Below are 20,135 nucleotides of genomic sequence, written 5' to 3' on the forward strand. Positions count from 1 at the left end.
GGCATTTTTCATTCTCAGAAAGGGACTCTTATTTAAGCTAAAGATGAGCAATATTGAAACACCAATGTTTATATGTTGCATAAATATGCAAATAAAGTAACAGAAAGCACAGTATTTCAGCCTTGTGCTATGCAATATATGATTTGCTCAGTTGTATTCTTATTTTTTCACACAAACCCTCTATGGCTGCCTGGAATGCAGACAGCAAGTTGCTAATCCCACTAGTAGAGCACCTAGTATGATCAAAAATATAAGCACAAAAGTGATATCTAAATAAACCAATTTACAGTACATTTCACATTGATTTCAAGCACCAAGGTCAGTCAAATACTTAAATTTTAAGGCAGTTTAAGTCCTAATGCTGACCTTACTTATGCAATTTGTTCAAATGGCACAGCCATCAGTTTTATCCAAAACTTACCTGAGAGTCCCTTGAATGCAGTCTCTGTCTGTATAAAATCTGGCAACATGCACACTATGGAGAGGGATGAATAATGATTCCTTCTTAGGAGTATGTGTGCACATATGCTGTGTGTTGGAGAGACAGACTGAGTACAGAAAACTGTCACAACAAGCAGAAAACTACAATGCAACATGCTATTGATCAAGGAGATTTAAATACCAAAGCAAGAATAAAAGTCATGGTGCAAAATGCTAGGGCCCAATACAAAGTAGGGCATACTAATGAATCCGGACAGATATAGAGCTTCTTCTAAATAATCACCTCATTTCCACTGATATTGTTTCATCTCAGCATCACAATCAAAGGAAATAGACTGAGATCCCCAGATCAGCAGCACAGGAACCAACTAGACTATATAAATATGCATAAAAGATGAGAAAATGGTGTACTACACTATGAAATTCTAGCAGCACTCAGTACCAGCCTAACAGTTTGGAGGTTTTAATAGTTGCTCCAATGAAAAAATAAATAAGTCAATTAGCCACATTCAAATTGTTTAGAGACCTATAGCAATGATCCTTATGGATCCCTTCCCAGCTGAGATATTCTATGATTCTATGATTAGATTACACCTGACCGAAATGCAATGTATTGCTGGGTGGTTGACAAACATACCAACATAATTCAAGAATAGAGGCAAATCCTGATTTTGCTCACATTAAAAGGCAATATTTTCAAGGAAGAGGAACACCAATTGTTTCAGGATAGTATATATAATAGCCTCAGTTAAAAACAAAATCCATAATGTTTTATAGCAATTGGTCAGCATGCAATTGCTTCTGATCTGGGAGCATTTAGCAGATAGAACTCCATGGGCTTCTGTGACAGAGCTTGCTTTAATCAAACAAGACTAGAGTAGGAATTAATCGTTTTCTCCTACCTTCACCTCTGACACAGCATAACTGACTTACCTTCAGTAGAGATGTTTCTGATTTTACATCAGCTGACAAAAGATGGAAGGGGGGGTGTTGAATCCAGTTGAGTGAATTCTGGAACAGATGGATTTAAAAAAGCTTTAACTCACCACCCATTCAGCCTATATCATCAACCACTATCAACTGTGATCTCATCAGCACTTGACATCACTAATATATCATGAAGGACAAAATGATGCATGCATTCACAGGTATTGCAAGCTGTATTTTCTATCTGGCTGATTTTAGGGAATCATGAGAATTGATGTAGATAGAGTTATGCTCTCAGTGGATTTTAAAATTCTTAAGTAAAATCAGGGTCATTGCAGGGACAAATAGCAAATATATTGTGGCACTTCTTTATCCTAGAGTTAACGCTGCGGCAAAAAGCTAAAAGCTTCAAAAACAAACATAAAATTTAAAATGTATAGTGTTAACAAACAGTGCAGAACCTTCTCCTTCAGCTGTACTATGACCAAAATGAATCAGCAGAATAAAATAAATTAACATATTGGGAGTACAGAACATCGTTCACCCTGTCTACAGGAGAAACTAAAATAAACACAAACTTAAGACAAGCTTTCCATTGTGATTTAACTCTTATGATGAGTGGTTTCTGTAGCAGTGTATTATTCTGTGATACTATGGGTATGCCAGCACTTCACAAAGGAGAGCAAATATTTTATTTTATACTACAGATAAGGAAACAAAATAAGTTAGTTTCCCCAAGGAAAACGGCAAATCCAAGTCTAGTGTCCAGTCCTCTCTACCATGTTCCCCCTTCTGTTCCATGACAAAACTGAAAATGCTTTTCATGAGGAATAATAATTTCTAACTGCAGCCTTGTTGATATGGCTGCATCAAGTGCAGCTATTCATTTGGCTGTTTCAAGCTGTGCACCAAATCTTTACTTCTGCATACTCATGTTATGAACTTGCAATATTTATTTCATTCTTCCTACCCAGGTGAAGTGAATTGGAGGGACACTAGTTCCACCTCCCAACGCTTCTGTTTTATACTGTGAGAATGGGGGAGGCCAGCAATTTTACATTAACAAAAAAAACATGAAAATTACATCTCTGAGGAGAAGACACACACATCTCCAAAAGAGTCTCTGAAAATTGCTCCTGGAGCATATACTAATTCCAAACCACTTTTTCTTTTTCTTCTCATAGAATCAGTGACTGAATCCCACCAACCTCAATAAGAGGTTTGGACCTCTGTAGATTAAAAATATGTGCTAGAGCACAGCCTTTCTCCTTCAGCAACATACTCATTGTACACCCTCTTCACATTCACTTCTCTCATTTCATGTCAAAGGGAAAGAGGAAAAAGAGGTGAGGGAAGAGCGACTTTAGACTGTAGAGAACATGGGAGATTATTGCCTTCATTAAGCAAAACAGTAAAATATTGATGACCTTTGGAGAAAGCCATAAAATATCAAATTTTGCTCTTTTAGTTTCTATGTAAAAAAATCTCTATACAGCATTGTCCTTTCTTTGTGCTAACACATTAAATTGTAATCAGCTCCTAGAGAAACCAGCCTCCACTGAACAACCACTGGAAAAATCCATAGAACAGATTTATTCTTCTCATTTCTCTTAATTAACTTGGCCTCCATCAGGGAAAAAGTTCCCGTATAGTTCTCTTGACTTCTGAGGTCATGCACACGTTCAAAGTCAGGCTGGTGTCTGTACAGCCAGCAAACAGCCTGAATTCCTCACACTTCCCTTCTCTTTATGCACACAAACCTGGTGTTGAGCTGGTCTAGAGCAACTCCAACAAGGTTCAACCTCCACTAAAAGCAAGTGCACTCCCTGCAGTAAAAGGTTTTTTTTCCAGAATCAAATTTTCTATTTGAGGAACCACACTTTTTCCTTATATCCAATTGTTCTTTCTAGCAGTTCCTTCTGTGATTAGGGCTTCTGTGGTCAACACAGGTTTCCTAGGTTAAGTAAAAAGAAAACTCCTTTAGTGCTAAATGAGTCAAGGATAGCTCCATTGTTTATGCATTTCTCAAAATCAATATTCCTCTCGAAGCTGTAATTGTCAGATGTACAGTTGTTGTCCTGGCTTTCTCTGACTTGCTACACAGGAGAGAAATAATTGCCTTTTTCATATGTAGCTCTTGTGTTCTGACATTTCTGGAAGCAAAATTCAGCCTAAACAAGTCTTGTTCTACAAGAATTTAGGATTGTCTTCTTAGAGTATCTGAAATATTGTTGAGCAAAACACTCCCTTTACTGGCTGCTCCATATTTTTCTAGGAATTACAGACATTACATGCAACTCATTAGTCTCAGAATTTGGTGCAACAGTAGATGAGGAAACAAATTTTGGTTAGCGTCAATCAATCAAGCATACAATATTTTCAGTAGAACGACATGCCAAATTCCCAACATTCTAATGAAAGATCCTAATAAATGATGACCTGTCAGCTTGATTGCATACTGCAGCCTTTATAGAAAGTGACTGCTTTGTAGCCTCTCTGTAGATAAAGGGCAAAAACTCCAGAGATTAAATTGACATTAAAGAGCAAAATTAATCCAAAAGAAAAGATCCAGAATGCAGGAACTGCACAGGAAGGAAGAAAACCGAGCAAACATTAACCCTGTACACACACACAAAAAAAACAAACCAAAACAAAACAAAAAACAAGAAACCAATCAAAAAAAACCCCAAAAAACCAAAACACCACCAAAAACCTATTGCAAGAATTACAGTCCCTCCAAATCTGCACAGTGGCAAAAAATACTTGAGTGAGCAGAAATAATACTAAACACAGTTTACATCTTAAAAAATTAGTCTGAGTTGAGACTGGAAAAAGTCCGTCCCCTGCCCCCATTAATAATTTTTAGTTTCAAGGAAAATGGGAATTGACCAAGTTTAAAAGATTTTCCAATTTACATTTGCAAAAAATAATTAATTAATTCATGTAATTTCTATTTTGGGGACACTTGATTTTGGAATGGTCAGGTGGCCTATGCACATCCCAATGATTGATCTTTTGTTTTTTTCCATTTGTACAAGGAGTAGCTAAAGCACTACTTTTTCTTTTTCTAATGTACATTAGTAGCATTTTACACTTACAACTTTAACTTATAATTTTCTTATCATCATGATTCTGCTTTTAAACAGATATATTGTTTGTTTGAGGAACAAATTAGTAATTAATTTGTATACTACATTGGTTAATTCTAAATTAGCATGGAATACATTAGGGGTGCCTGCAATATTTTTTTCTATCTCAGTAGTTCCTTATAAGTAGTGATGTTAAAATAAGCCTTCAGTTCATCACCATCTAGAATCCAGTTAAAGTACAGCTCATTAGAGATCATCTTTCTATTGTGAGCCTGAAAGCTGTGATTAGTAGACAGATTCTGCAAAGAAAACATTGCAAAATGTAATTTTATTGCACCTACAATTTTCTTCCTTCAACTTCTGTATTATTCAGCAGAAACTTTAATTCAACTGGATATATTTAAAATAAGCCTAATCAGTGGATAGATTCAGCAGATAAGCAGTTGTGACACTACATTTACTTTTAACTTTCACTTCCTAAAAAATCAAGATGGAGTCTGATTTATGTATTCTCTGCACAGAACGAAGCAGAGTATTATAGAATGCATTTTCCAAAAGAATAAATCATGATTGACAAAAAGAAATTTGTTAATACAATGGTTTGAGTCAGTTGACAGAATTTTTTGTCAACAGAATAGATAAAGGGATTCAAAAATGAAATTTTCAGATGAAACAGCTTTGATGTTTCTGATGAAAAGTATTTTGTTGACAGAATGGATCAGAGGGAAAAAAATGCATTTTCTCAACACGAGGGTTTTAGCTCTTTGACAAAATATATTTCATCCCCAGATGTTTTGCCTGAGTTGTCAATTATTCCCCATGTCTGCCATTAACCAATCACTTTGCTGTCAACTGAAAGATTTCTTTAGTAGCAGCCCTGTGAAAGCAACTGGAGGTGTTACAAATACCACTGCAATTAATCACACAAAATCATTTGTTATGATGTTGTACCGAGCTTCATGGCCACCAAAAGCCAACCATGTTAAAGATAAAAGTTGGATTTTGGGTTAGGTCGTTTTTTTCTTCCTTTAGCTTTCATTTACTCATGGTATCTATTACAATTTCCATTCTTTAATCCTTGGAAGACAATTTTACGAGAGCTGCCTTTCTGTTAAGGCATCTATTCCATAAAGATACATATATATGGTGAGGAAAAGGACCAGATTATGCTCCTGGAACATCTCAAGCAAGTGTTAATGTGTAAATTGGAATAACTAGAGTAAGTCACCTCCTCCACCTCTGTAAAGGAAGTCACACACTTTCTGTGAAGTAGTTGCTGTAGGCAGCTGTGTAAATCTATGAGTAAATAGTAGGAGGTGGGAAATAACTATTTTACTACACTGCACATCTCCCCCTTGTACACAGGAGGAAGAGTTGCACAGTGTTATAAGCTTAAACTAACCAAGTACATGAAGTGAGTAAAAGGAGGAGAAACTAGGTCTTGTTTATTTTTCTTTTTTAGCAGTTAAGTGGTATGGAAATCTTGTTGACTCATATATGTGCTTTTCATTCTCAGATGAGTTTGTTAAGATACTGCCACCACATGCAGAGGTGCATTCTGCAGCTAAGTCCCAGTCTGGCGTGCCTGAGGTCACCAGCAAGCTCCCACACAGGTTATCTCCATAAAGTATCTGCATACAGTACCCCAAGGTCATTCAGGATAAAGAGTTTTGTCATGCAAGTCCTATACCTGCAGCAGGGAGTAATTCAGCAAAGAAGAATGTGGATTATTTTCTTCCTCGTGAACTGTCTTTATTTGAAAAATTGAAGGTGGATGGTAACAATAGCAAAATGCCACCTATTCACCTGACTATAAAGCTACTGTTGGGAGGAACAGTAGAAAGATGAAAATAAATATATCTGCCTCAGAAGAAATAGTCACACCACTGTCAAAAGTGGGGCATGGCTCTAGCTGGGTGCTGAACAAGCCAAAACTTCTGAGCACAAATAGTAAGATCACAGAATGAAGGAAAGCACAGTCTGTGGGAAAACACTGAAACAGACCATGACAGACTCGATGGAATCTGAAAACAGACTTTCAGCAGGAGGAACGGGTAAAGGTCCTTTAGACCCCTTACTTCACCAACCTGTTCCCACTACACTGCATCAAACCCGGCTTAGCCAGATCTCTATCACTCACCTGACACAGGGCTTGTTTTTGGGTCTACTTTATGAATAGGTAACCAGGATTTTTGGCAGCAAAAAATCAAAACCAAAAAACCAAAACAGAAAAAAAAATGCCCCATCTCCCCCTCAAAAAACACACAGAAAAAAATCAACTATAAACTACTTACAAGAGATTATGCTTTTGTGTTTCCCAATGTTTGAAGAGTAATCTAAGACCTTCTTTTAGGATACTGTCTCTTATCTCACAGCTTTGTGCAAGGATGAATCTAGGCTTACTTTGGAGAAACTGCACCTGTAAAATAAGCCTTTAAAGATCTTGCTGAAACCTGAATAAAGAAAAGCAATGAGCAAGGTAAGGAGAAAAAAGCTCTCAGACTTCATGCAGAAAATAGTCAGAGCAGTGCAACACCTGTCAAGTGCTGTGCAGCATGGCTGCAGCAAACTGAAACCTACCCCTAAATAGTTATTATTAATAATAGCACACACTGCCAGCTTAGCTAATACATGGTCCTGGAACCCTCTTGATTCTGGGTTTAGCCTCCTTCTTTTTAATAGGCAGTACTTGTGTGTTCCTAGGAAAAGGTTTATCAGAATCTAGGGAGCACTATATATTTCACTTCAAATACTTTACCCAGTTTATTATGTTCCTTTTTCTAAATAAAACTGCTTGCTTTATTGTCACTGTCATTACAGGGCCTCATTGCATTCCAACTGGGTTCAGGGTAAAGAACTATTGCTCTATGCAAAGGATAAGCAAGCTAGAGAAGCAAAATTGCTCCCTGCACAATAACCACATAAATCTAATTATCTGCAAGGATAGCCCTCTCTTATAATCCAAGTCCTTATAGATAATTAAAGAGAGGTTAACATGAGGTTTTTTCCTCTTATTTCCTCTTCATCCAGAGTAATTCTTTCCCTGGTCACTTGAATAGCGGGGGTTAATTTGTATCAATACAGCCAGTCAATAGTGAATCCAGTACTCCTAAGTCACCTTTTTAGCATCAGGCAGTGAGAACATTTTTCTAATGGGCTCATTTCCCAATGTTATTTCAAAATATTTATTGATATAAAACTTTCTAGATAAACATCAAAGCTGTTGATAGCAAAGTTATTGCACCTGTACATCCTAATTGTCTAGGGAGGCACATCTTCAAAATTGGTATTTGCTAGCTCTCAAACAGATGACTTTTCAGTGCAATGAATTTGGGAAATAATTCACACTAAGCCCACAAACTTTTCATGAAGTCAAATATAGACAAAAGTGATTAACCAGTTGGGATCAGCCCTTGTGAATGTAAAGAAGTGTATTTGTGGCATGACTAAACCAGTCCTTATTGTTTCCATCTGTACCCCAGCAACTACATCTGTGTGACTCGGAGAAAATACAAATGATTTGCCATGAAACAACACAGACCACACAGATTACCCTTTTTCCCTGCCCAAAAATTTGCAGTTTGGGAAGGCAACCTGTGCATTCACAGTAGAGCAGATCTGAGTGCAGCTTTTGAAGTGAGGTGTATAGACACTGATTGATCCCACTGAGAGCCCAAGTCAGAGCTGTGAAGAGAATGTGGCCAGACCTCTTCATTTCAATTAAGTTTCTGAAGAAGAACACTGTTTTACACTGAAAGACCACATTTTATTAGAGTGGAAGCATTTCTGGAAATTTAGCCAATGCCTTGATACATCTGAAAAATTACTCTAAATTTTCAGATTTATCCAACATTCATAGACATCAACAATACAACATCACACTTTCAAAACACCTCTCGCTGAACTGGCTTCATTCCTGATGAATTAAATTAAATTAGACTAATTTTACTCCATTAGGATTCCAATAATGACTCCTTTGAAACAAAAAACAAAACACACCACCTTTAAAGGATTTGTTTCAAATATAATTGGTTCATAATTGGAGTGTTCTCTTTCCTCATTTTCCCTAATAGTGTACAACCTAAATAATGTCATTTATGAAACTATCAGCTAGATATTCCTAACAACTCCATGGTAAATATGCAACATACAACAACAATTCTGTATATTAGAAATAAATAGCCATCTGTCTCATAATGATTTGATAGGGAAAAAAACATCAGAAGTTTCAGATTACACTCTCTTATATTTTAACAGCTTTAGAAATATCTTCCCTTTCTACTAAAGCAAAACTCTGCCATTACATTTGATAAACAAAGCACACAACCAGAAACAAAACAAAGATGACAAAAATACCACAAGATGCCAGCTATCCCTCATGTTGTCTGTGCCTTGGTCATCTTATCAAGCCTCAGAATACAAATCCCTTCCACAGAATATCTCTGCAGGATTTCTTATGCACTGGTATTTTTGGTTGCTCTTCCCTAGCACTTCAGACAACTGTTCATTTCAAAGAAATTATTTCTGAAATTCAATCACATAAGAGATATGTTAATACCTAATTAGTTGACACCTTGTATGTCATGTAATGTAGCTACACCACTCAACATCAGGATAAAGCAAACTTATCTCAATGAACACATTTGCATTTTACAGTATGACACTTTACGTTGTGATATAAACAGACAAATGGGATAACACAGGAGACATTCATTATTACAAAGTGGCTAATGATAGACATGTATATTTAAAGAAAACTCTCTGACAACCAATCAGTAGCCATTAAGCAATCTCATTTGTGTTAAGTAGGTCACAGCTTCCACTGCAGATTATCTTCAATCCATTCAACACAAGAGAAAAATCTATCAGTGAGCAAGTTCCCCATCTAAAACTGTATTCTCCTACCTGTGGTGCACTGACTGCAAATCTTTCTAAACACAAGTCTGTCACTCTACAGGAACAATCTAATAAACAAATGGAATGAAATTGCTATTTAATTAATAAATGTTACCTCCCTTTTTCCATGGCCGTGAATGAAAATCAGGGTTGCAACACTCCACAGAGTAATACATGATTTTCTCTTTTTCTTCCAAGAGATGAGGGGGAGGGGTAACACAATGGAAGAAAAAGAAAAAGAAAAAGAGTAGAAGGATACAGGAAAAATTATCCAGAATTACTTAGTTTATATGGTTGTATGACATTGTACTTTTAATGGGAAAAAGTCTGGTCTCCTAGTCTTACTTGACATCAGTGTTGTGGGAGCAGCAGAGCTTACTTAGATAACAATTTTTAACATTTCCTTGTTCTTACATAGAGCTTTACAAAGCAATCACCATTCTCACTTTACAGAGGTGCAGACAGGATGCATTTCTTTAAAGATCTATAGAAAGCCTAGAACTCAATTGTGTGAGTTTCCAAATTGACTGTGGTCGATGTTGCCCCATGCTATCTCTGCACTCATCAAATTCCTGCTCCACACTGTGCTTTTCATGTACCTAGTCTTTCTTGCTTTTATCACACAGACTGAGATTTGTAACTGATAAAGAGCACATCAGATTACAGAATTGAACAGCATTTTCTAATGGTGCAGTCAACATAAAGCACAGGTGAACCAACCAGAAAGCATCTCTCCCAGCACCTGTGTTCAATAAAGGCAAATATTTATGTTCATGCTCAAATCAATTATTTATGGAAATAATAAATATCTGCAGCTCATGTTATAGTTTCAGCTTTTGTTTCATAAAATAAAGGACTCACTTTGCAAATTAGGTTTATCTAACTATGATAAGGAGTTAGGATCATATCTTAAGGATAGAATAGATACATAGTTAAACCTCTAGCCACAAAGTTTGGACTAAATAAATTAGAAGTAGTTAAATGTTTAAGAAGCATTTTGGGGGAAGGATTCAGAAGAGGAGAAGCAAAAAGTAATTTATTTGAGAGCCAAAAGTGCCTGAAATTGTTACTGTCCTGACTCAAATTAGGACATGGACATGCCATAATTTTCATAATAAGATGTGTGAAACTTATGTTGACAATAAGAAAGGATGAAGTTGAATCTTTGGCAAGCTGGTGCCAAGCACAGCCTGCAAGACCTGTTGTCTCTGGGACCACCAAGAAGAACCAATATGTGAAGGGTAGAAAGCCAAGGTGAAGGTAATTCACATGGGACTTAGACTTGATCTGTCTTTTAGGAGCATGCTGAATATTCACCACAAGGGTAGACAAACACATCATGGGATGGGTGCACAGCTGGCTCACAGGTCAGGCACAATGGGTTACAGTGAATGGGGAGACAGCAGATTGGTGACCTGTCATTATTGGGGTTCTGCTATTGAATCTCTCTGATGCATGGAAGCCCTACAGGGAGACCTCAACAGATTAGAGGACAGAGCAATCACCAACAGTGTGAAACCCAACAAGGGAAAGTGCCGCGTACTGCACCTGGGATGGGGCAAACCTGGATCTGTGGACAGACTGGGGAAGGAGATGCTGGAAAGCAGTGCCATGGAAAGGGACCTGGGGGTACTGGTTGATGGCCAGGAGAATATGAGTCAGCAGGGCCCTGGCAGCCAGGAGGGACATCCATGTCCTGCGGGCAGCAAGCACAGCATGGCCAGTTGGGCAAGGGAGGGGATTGTCCCACCTGCTCCAGGCTGGGGCAGCCTCACCTGAAGTGCTGGGGGCAGTTTGGGACACCACAATATAGGAAAGATCTTATGCTGTGAAAGGAAGTCCAAAGGAGGTCCATGAGGATGGTGAAGGGCCTTGAGGGGAAGCTGTGTGAGGAACAGCTGAGGTCACTTGGTCTGCTCAGCCTGGAGCACAGGACACTGAGGGGAGACCTCACTGCAGGTACAGCTTCCTTGGGAGGGGAACAGGAAGGACATGCCATGATCTCTGCTCTGTGACAGTGACAGGACCCAAGGGAATGGCAAGAAACTGGCTCAAGGAGGGGTTTAGGTTGGATATCAGGAAAACATTCCTCCCCCAGGGAGTGGTCAGCATGAGAAGAGGCTGCCCAGGGCAGTGGGCACAGCAGCAGCCTGGTAGAGCTCAGGAAGTGTTTGTACAATGCTCTCAGGCACAGAGTTCTCTTGGGAATGGTCCCACGCAGGGCCCAGAGCCGAATTTGATCCTTGTGGGTCCCTTCCAGCTCAGCATATTCTGTGATCCTTAGAATTAAAGGGCTTCAAAATTAATAAACTACTATAATTTCAGGTACTCAACATATATCAGGCAATTGAATTATAACTTTCAGGTTAATGAAAGAATAGATTTCTAGATGCTCTGTACATTTTAGTATATTAACAAGAATTTTTAAATTACGCAAATATTAAACTTCAACAGAGATAGAAGGCTTACAGGACCAAAGATTTACATGAAAATACATTACTTCTTCCCATAATCAGCAAAATTATGAAAAAATTTATTCAGATAAACCATTTTCATTCAAAATGACATTCCACTATGTATACAGGGAAACGATCTTTGAACACCATTTGGAATAAATTCTATTCAAATAAGTATTTGAGCTGAATATAAAAGTTACTATGTATAACCAGCTGCAAACTGAATATTAACTTAGTGCTTAATACAGCACACATCTTTAGAAAGGGTTCCGTTTTTTCCTGTGGTTGCATGTTATATTTCCTTGCAAAAACAGTGCCAAAGACTAGAGTGTGATTGTGATCTTACAGCTACTGAAATATGAACCCTCCTCACACATGTAGTTCATTTAAGTCAGAATCTGTCCTCTTTTCTTTAAAAATTCATAGATATGCACATTCAAGATAAATTCTAGCCCTAGGGTTTGCAACCCTAGTGGCATCAAAGGCATTAATATGCTTTCTTCATTCTGATATTAAATATGAAAGTGGTTTTATATTTCTTCAGTTGGATTGATCATACATTTCAGAACAAGAACACCCATGAGAAGATATCACAAGTATTGTAAGAGATTACAATTAATATAAAGATTCACTTTCACCTTCAGGATTGTTTAGCTCATATAATTGGGGAGGATAGATATGGGCTGTTAAAACCTTTGTAAGCACAGCTGCCAACATTATCGGGTGGTCATGGCACCAAAGTGTTCATCACTAGAAATGAGGCAAGGCAGTAGGAAAGAAACAGAAAAGATTCTTAGATTGCCATGGCCTGTTTAATTCGTGAATTTTACAGACAGAGCCATCAACTTCTGAACATAATCCATCTGCTTGAGAGGGAGAACAGTCTCCTCTTCAGCCAAGTTACGTGGACAATTGGCATAGGCTCTTCTTCATGACCCAGAAAATCTACATATCTTTGCTGGAATCAACACAAGTGCTTACATTTCTCCCAAACCAATCAACCATGTCGCTCACAGCATTTTTGACTGATTTGTTTTGTTACTGAAGCCAAATTCTATCTCTCTGCTCAACAAAAACATTTCTAAATACAAATAGTGCAAGTTAGCATTTGTTTCCCAAGCACTTGCATGATTCCAAACCTATCAGTTAAACATAAAGAAATTTAAAATATAGTTATAAAATATCATTTATTCATTTTTAAAAGCACTAGGAAACATTTTCATGGCCAAAGAGAATTTACTTTCAAAAGAAAAAAAAATATACAGAGAAGGCATTATATTTTCTGATCTCCAAATTAATCAAAACTGAAACAGATTGTTTCAAGTCACAAACTATTTCACATTGATCAAAGATTGCTTTCTATGTTTTACAAAAAAACCAACCCTAAAGGATGTCCAAATACCAGACCACTGAGTAAAAAGATGCATTTTAATTTTCATTGTGAAATGAAATAATTTTACATTCTGCTAGTAAAGAGGCAATCTTGCATCTACTTTTTTAAATCTCTTTTTTATACTAAATAAAAGTAGGACAAGAATTCTAGAGATTCACAGTTCTCCAGTTACGTTGATGTTGGGCCACACATCAAAAGGTAAAAACAATTCTTATTCCTTACAACTCTTCTACCCTTACATTCCCAAAAACATTTTGTGCACAAAGACTTTCCCTTATGACTACTTGACTCATCAAGACAGAAGTTACATTTTCAAAGCAGGATATGATTCATTCACTACACTTACCATAATAATATTTCATGACGTTTCACCAAGACATCTATTAGTAAAAATAAAACCCCCAACCGCAACCACTGTACAGTTACAAGTTTTAACTCTTCCATTATTGTGCTTTTTACTGCATGAACCAAATTTTGTGCTTATCTACCTTTTAGTGGTTTTTGAAAAGAATGCCTAATTAGTGAAGAAAGCAAACTGCCAATGGAAATCATATATTTCCACATTTTATTGTTGCATAGAGATCTTCATTAGCAAGTATTAAAAAGTCTAGGAGTGATATTTACACCAAAAAAAAACCCCTAAACCTCCTTATTAAAGGTAGAGATGGATGCAATCCAATATATCCACTTTCAGTTTGATAAAGAGTTTGTTTAAAGAGCACAGGTCAAGTTATCTTTTCAATCCTGTATTATATCCCAAAACAAAAGTATAAATACTAAATATAAGAGTCTCTGCAGTGTGAGTGTCACTCTTACTCATGTCTAAGCTTTATGTTACTCCAGTGTAACTCAGGATAAATTTAAGCTGTCTAGAACATGGCACTTTGGCACCTATGCTATGTAAAATGAACAATCTACTTTTGGAACTTGACAGAATTCTAATTGATCATCAGGCTGTAAATCTTTACAGAGTCAATTAAAGAGTTGTAAAGCATCATAATGCATGATAAAACATATGACATTAATACTTTTGCAGGCAATAGAGATGACCCGGAGCAGAAATTGATGCTATTCAAATACAATCATTAGCAATGGAAAAGTACTGGCTTCTAATGTATAATCCCAACTTGGTAACTGCTTTTTCAGGTAACAATCATTAAACAAGCAAATTAACTAGCCTGCAGTACAGAGATAAACATCTATCTATCTGGAGTACACAAACACATTTAGCGATACACTGCATGTTATTACTTATACGCCCTTCAGCAGGACCAAACAGTCCAGAAATTTCTGTTTCAACATGATCTTAAAAAAATTATCTCTGCATTTCTAAATTTGATCACATTTTCTGAGTGTCAGTTTTACTTGGCAATACTACACTTTCCAACATTTCGTTTTCTAACATTTTTCCACGACTATCTGTGTAGATTAGAAAGGTTCTTAACTGTTATCTGTAATAGATTTTGCCTGTAGCAAAATTCATGCAGGCATAATAGAACAAAGTGTACTCTGATGAAATTGCAACCATAATTTCCAGATGCCTGACATTTATTGCTTATTGCTATTAGAATTCAAGTGCCTATTTGTTTTGTACTTTGCTTTTATTCTTGCATCACAAATATAAAATGGAAAAAAGATATTTTAAATGCTGGGTTAAGTATCTCATATCAACACAAAGCACCAGCATAATCAATATTACTTAAACACACTCCTAGGCAATTAATTTTTAGGGAATCAAATTGTTCTACCACGTCAAAATTTACAGCAATACAATAAAAGTTGTTATGTTCTTTATTATTTAATTAAAACCAGCATTTAGCATGCATGCAGCTAACTGTTCAAACATTATGATGTGAAATGCCCTGTTTATCAGTGAGAGATATATAAACAGCATTTGTACACTGTATTAAACAATGTTAATTAGACTTTATTAATTTTCATATGCTTATCAAATTATCAAACATAAGACTTCAAAATGCAGAGAAACATGATGCAATACACACAGCTGTATCTTAAGTATCTGCAATACTTCAGCTTTTCTACACAGAAGACAAGTTCTATGTGGAGAACCTGAGCACAGTCAGTGTAGAACCACTCAGATGCTGCAGGCATTTACAGAGAGGGCCAGTACAGAAGGATTTAATTCACACATTTGCCTTTAAAAATTAGGAGAGGTACATTAATTATGTAAGCAGCACCTCTGATGTAGACTGGTTTTCACAATGTACTGAGGTCAGAAGTAAACATGTTAATGCAGTGAAAAGCCCTAATACCCTGATCCATGCTCATTTTTGCTATTAGAAAGCTTTTCCTAACGTCTAACCAAATTCTTCCCAGATCCAGGTTTAAACTCATTACTATTCCTCCCAGTGGAAAATGGAGATCAGTGGCAGTCTGTTACAAAGCACCATGAATGGATCCACAGCTTTTTAACCAAGCTATGGTTGCCATCCCTTCACTGGGCAAATTCTTTTACAGCTCTATAGTGTTTCATCTGCTATTTTCAGATACAAAAAAAAAAAAAAGAAAATTTAGCTATCTGATTAATAAAACAAAAATGTTTGTAGCTTTCACTTACTCTGTTTACCATTTCTGACTTTCCCCCCTTTTTTTGTTTCTCTTACAACTAAATCAGGGCCCATAGATGAAAGGAAAGAAGAGGGTGACAGAACTCCCTTGCAATCCCTGAAGAGCAATAGCAGACACTTGTGAGTTTTGCAGAGCACAGCACTATCTCCTCATCTGTATGGTGTTAAAGCAGAAAAGAGAGGAACAGGGCAAAAACTGGATAAAAAACATAATGTATGCAAGCCATATATTATGTATCAACTACTTCCATGTAGAAATTCAGAAAGCACTGACAATTTGGAAGTCTTAATCTATAATCTATGCTCCTGCAATCTAAATCAGAAGTATGCTTTCATACACTGTAGAAGCCCATCTGTCACATAGCCACATTTTAGGCTATTCCAATCATAAGCTGTACACCTGTCTATGTTCCTGTCTTACAAGCACAGCATGGAAATGTAGGATCTTACATATGTAAAGGAATAGCCTTAAATACCTTGCTGTAAATGCTTTGGCAGGGTCTACTCCTCCATGTAGGGGTCGAGGAGAGTCAAGATTCCTCCTCCTAGAGGATGGTCATACCAGAGACTGAAGAAAGAAGAAAACTGCTTCTGACAGACAGAAGATGTGTTTGGATTTCAGCCTTGACTCTGATCCACCAAAACAACATTTCTCAGCTGTTGACATTTTTTTTTCCTCTTCTTTGAAAAAACTAGTTCCCAGAATTCTTCAGTGAAATAAGAAAATGAGTGGAATTTTTTTAAGATGAAACAACTGGTTCTAGCTTTCAAGCATGTAAAGAAAACATTGAGAAATGTAAAGCTTAAAGGCTAAAGTAAATCACCAAAAGAAACACAATAACCTTATAAATGGAATTATGTACTGTATCATTTGGGTCCATGTGAGGATATGGATGCATGTGCATATCTATATGTATATAAGCTCCTTGATTGAAGGAAAGTTAATTTCACAACTCTTGTGTCATGACTCATGAATTCCTAGATTTGATAATGATAGAACTTGTCAGCCAGCACAGCTGATCCAGCACAGAGACAGAGATAAGCTGTGAAAAGGTCTGGCACAGTTTAGCTCCCTGCAGGACTGTGGGACTAGGAATGAGTCATATTTGGCAGGGGTGTGATAGTGGAGAAGTTGCACCGTGTGTTGCCTATAATCATCAAGCCTATAGGCCAGTCACAGCTCAAAAACACCAAGGCAGAGAATTTACTGTGGGTTTTTATATTAAGGTGGATGGGGTTGATGTGTTTTTGTTGTTGTTGGGGTTGTATTTATTTTTCTTTTTAAGTAGTTTTATCAGACAGTTCAAAGCTCTGAGCAGACAGCTTTGAAATGGGAAGAAACAAGGGTCTAAAACACTTACTTCATGTTTACCACATTTGAATATAGTCAAAATACCATCGACACCACAAAACAATGACAAAAATTAAGAACTGTTCCTTCCTCTGTGAGACACAGCATGATTTATGTCTGTCTATCAGGTGTACCTTTATTTCAAGTATATCTAGTGCCTCTGTCCCAGAATCCAAGGAGAAAAATCCTTGCATATGGAATTCTACACATCTACTAGAAGGAAATGTTCTCTAAGAAATTTACTGCTCTGTGGGCTTACCTTTTTTTTCCTTTGAGTGTGAAATCAGACTTTAGGCTGACATATTTTGTTGACTTTGTGTTGGTTTAAGCCCTAGTGGACTTCCAGCCCAGCAAAAGAAAGAGGGCAAAGAGGAATCCAAAGCAGTCACCAACGTCAGAAGTAGTAACTGCTGCCTGTGACAGCAGCAGATTGAAAGAACATCTGTAGAAAGAAGTGCAAACTTTCCTCTCCAATGGCTGTGAATTGTGGGTGTGGGAGGGGAAATGAAGAAATCTTTGAGCATTTTCTCATCAGTGAGGATCTTTAAGGAATTTTATCACATTGACAAGATGCTCAAACCGTTTGCTTTAGAGTTCTAGTTCTTGGAGTCAAGTGAACCTCATCCATCATTCTTTAAGGACACTACTAGAAAACGAAGCATTTAAACTTGTGGTTAACATTACATTTCAACATGTGATGAAGTTCCACTTTAGAGATATTACAGTGGTCTGATTTGCAATGTACATAGTTAAATGCCTGCCTTAACAAGAAAATTAACAGCCAAGGGAGATATTTTATTGCTGTGATATTCCTCTGGGCTTCTGCATGATTGATCTTAAAACCTGCAAGTTTTATATGTTAAAATAAAGTAGGTTGACTTTCAGGCTAAACTTCAAGCTCTGGTTCTTTTAGGGGAACTGAAGACAGATCCATATAAATGTAACCCAGAACATTCTCCACTGTTATTTTTCTTCCACACATATAGTATATAAAAATTTGATGCTCAAAGGCAATACATAAACCAAAGTTTGACTGCTCTGAACATCTTAACTCTGTTGTGCATATCCTTTAAATACCAAAGTTCTTTAAAACAAAATGCAGACAGGAACATAAGATGAAAAGTAATAAGTAAGGCTAGTGATAAGTACAGCCTTTACAACTCAAGAAACTCTGCTGACAAAAAAACCCAATCCTAAGATAATGGCTATCAGCCAAGGGCCCCTTCCAACCCAGGTCTCTCTGATTCTACACAGGAATGAAGTCACAGGATCACAGAATGGAGAAGGCCAGAAGGGACTACTTTAGGTCCTCCAGTCCATTCTCACCTTGACCTCAACTTCTCTTTCCAGGCTTTACTAGGAAACTGAAAAACCTACTTTTTATTTCATTAAAAATATCCAGGTTTACTGTAAAAAGCTTTCCACACAACTTAGAAGGAAGCTGAATATGCACCAAGAGCAATTTTTAAAAGAATTTGATGCATATCCTTAGCATATTGCTTTCAGAAACAACATTAAGCAGTTCAGCTAAGATCTTCAGGCCAGGAGGATCTTCATTTAAAGAAAAAACAAGATTGTGTTTATACAGTGTTCAAAAATGCACATGTATTTTTCTCTGTGCATACACATGGTTGCAGACATACCACAGAGCTTTGAGACATGGCCCTGATAGGAACTGAAAGGTCTTCATGTACCACTGTCTTTGCACACCAAGTTTCTGCAGATATTTAAGAATGAAAGCTTTAGGTCTTCCTCTATTTCTCCACCATAAGATTAGGGGAAGTTGTGCCACTGTTTGCATATTCACTTGTGTGTTTTTCACTGTGAATACTTAAACCTCAATGACACAGATTTAACAAGCTCTGAAAATTTCCCTGAACAGAAATCTACATGCTGAATATTAGCAGAATTTTTCATCTTATGTAAAATTTTCTTCATCAGTTAGTGTTTAGTCTAGGTACTGGTTTTTATTCTGTGGTTTTTGCACATGGTAATGTTGCAGGGCTAATGTCTGAGGTTTTGACTTCCTTTTGTCTCCAACTTATAGAAGGATTGAAATTCATCTACAAGTGTCCAACAGAGAATTTTAAGGGGGAATCTGTGTAACAGCTCATGCCCATGCTTTTGTCCCACAATTTCTGCAAGAAGGAAAGAGTCTGAGCTGCATCATACAATATTCCATTATTCAATTCCTTGAAAGACCTTACATCAGGAGTGTAAGTGTATGCAGCAAGTTTCTCTTGGGGCACGGAATTTGGACAAGGTAAAGTCCACACATCAGTAGTTTATGCTACAATCCAAACAAACACAGTTCTTTACTACTTCGATGTTTAAAGATAACTATTTATAGCAGAGGAATTAGCTACACTATGGTAACATATTTCAACTGTAAACTCACAAAGAGCCAGAGGGCAGGAGATAAAACTTGCCCACTTTTATTGGGAGGGTAAGTGAGTCACAGTAATTTTTCCTCCAATGAACAGAGGGGAAACCTCCCTAATTCTCCATACAGGTTTGCATTCCAATCATCTGCTTAATAAAAAACCCTCAGGTTTCCAGTTAAGCACTGTGGACTACAGTGATTTTCAGCTGGTTTTGAATGGAATGGACAGAAGCTCATTTGGGAATTATTTAATTCCTTCTACATCTTGTGACTGCAAGCTGAACCCTCTTCCTCTCCACTTAAATCTCCCACAAAGCAGCGCTGCTAACCTGGCAGAGCACAGCTCAGGCCATTTGGCTTCAGTGTCACATACACATTTCTGGCTGTCACCTGAGGCTGGTCAGGAATGTTCTCTCCTCAACAAGAGCAGCTTTAACCTCTCAGAAAGTTATTAAAAAAATCAATTCAGCAGATTTGGGCAAAGTGCATGGTGAAAAGCACTAAAAGAATATGGTTCAGTGACATGTCCGATAGAGCAGTAACTTTTCATCCATCCGGTTAGCCAACACTAGAAACAATTAGTGTTGCTTTTCTCCATCCACTTAAAAAAA

General features: G+C 37.1%; 1 protein-coding gene across 1 annotated transcript in view; it reads right to left on the reverse strand.

Moving 5' to 3' along the window:
* LOC111934607 (uncharacterized) overlaps nt 1-20,135 on the reverse strand; it is a 370,779-nt gene that overhangs the window by 325,958 nt on the left and 24,686 nt on the right. Inside the window, exon 2 of the transcript XR_015275208.1 lies at nt 1,375-1,452. The gene's annotated coding sequence lies outside the window, so the exon portion shown is untranslated. The remainder of the gene's footprint in view (nt 1-1,374; nt 1,453-20,135) is intronic.

This window comes from Cyanistes caeruleus, chromosome 12, assembly GCF_971803275.1.
Source record: "Cyanistes caeruleus chromosome 12, bCyaCae1.hap1.1, whole genome shotgun sequence".
In the NCBI taxonomy this organism is placed as follows: domain Eukaryota; kingdom Metazoa; phylum Chordata; class Aves; order Passeriformes; family Paridae; genus Cyanistes; species Cyanistes caeruleus.